This window comes from Myotis davidii, unplaced genomic scaffold, assembly GCF_000327345.1.
Source record: "Myotis davidii unplaced genomic scaffold, ASM32734v1 scaffold1427, whole genome shotgun sequence".
Lineage (NCBI taxonomy): Eukaryota > Metazoa > Chordata > Mammalia > Chiroptera > Vespertilionidae > Myotis > Myotis davidii.
The window spans coordinates 307,638-308,746 of record NW_006298040.1 but is presented as its reverse complement, the minus strand read 5'-3'; positions in this window follow the sequence as shown (position 1 = coordinate 308,746).

The following is a 1,109-nucleotide window of genomic DNA, read 5'->3' as shown; positions in this document are numbered from 1 at the left end:
TGGGTTCTTGAAACTGGTTACAAAGGTTTGCTCAAGGTATTCCAAAAATCTCCGAAGCACACTGAGTGCTGCTAACCTCCATGATACTAAGGCATTTGCCCCAATAGGTTTATTTTTACTCATTTTTCTTTTTGATGATAACAACCGACTAAATTCCCATAATACTCCTGGCTTTACTTATCCTAAGCCTGCTGCTTGGGAAACTGTAGTGAGTGTTTCGCTCATTACATCACACAGGGATCCTGTTCAGTATAAACTTCAAATCGGAAATGACTGAGTTGCTCCTGGAGAAAGGATTTGCCTTTATTTTATGAGCACTTGAATGATCTATCTGTTCATATTCCTTTCTTTAACTTTACAATTAAAATATTAAGAGATGTATCTGTGGCCCTTTGCTGGTGAGAATTTAGCGTGTAAGACTGTTTTTTGAGCACTAACCTGGTTGCTGGCTCCACTTCATTTCCTCTTGGCCGTAACTTTATCATCTACTTATTTATGATATCTTGGTTGGCAACCCTTTTATAAGTACTAAGTTACAAGGCAAAGAAGAAAGAAAGAAAAGATGGAATAAAGGATTACAAAGAAAGAAAATTTTTGGAGTTTTTTTGTAGCTATACTCCTTATATTCAATTTCTTTCAAAACAGGCAATTAAATATTTAACTCTAATTTACACTTTAAAGACTTTAAACATGTAAACTAAAACTGCTAAAGGTAATAGGAATTACCTTTTTAGTTAGTCCACGTGTCCCGTTGTTGGTTGCAAAATCTCAATTGCCAAAGCTTTTCATCTTTTTTTAGCTACACGACATTTTTACATTGTCTCTCTTTGAAACTTTCAAATATATAGAAGAATAAAGACAATGGTATCATGAACACTCATGAACCCATGACCTAGGTATTAAAACGGTTAATATTTTTCCATATTTGCTTCTTTCAGTTTCCCTCTGTTAAAGTATTTTAGAGTGAATAACAGACACAAAAGAAATAAGGCCTCCCCCCACTCTATGCAAAGTCGGTATGAAAAGGCAAAGAAAACAGATTTTGGAAGATAGAAAACAGAGAAATCTACACACTCAGTAACGTATCCACAATGACTTAGGGGGAAAGC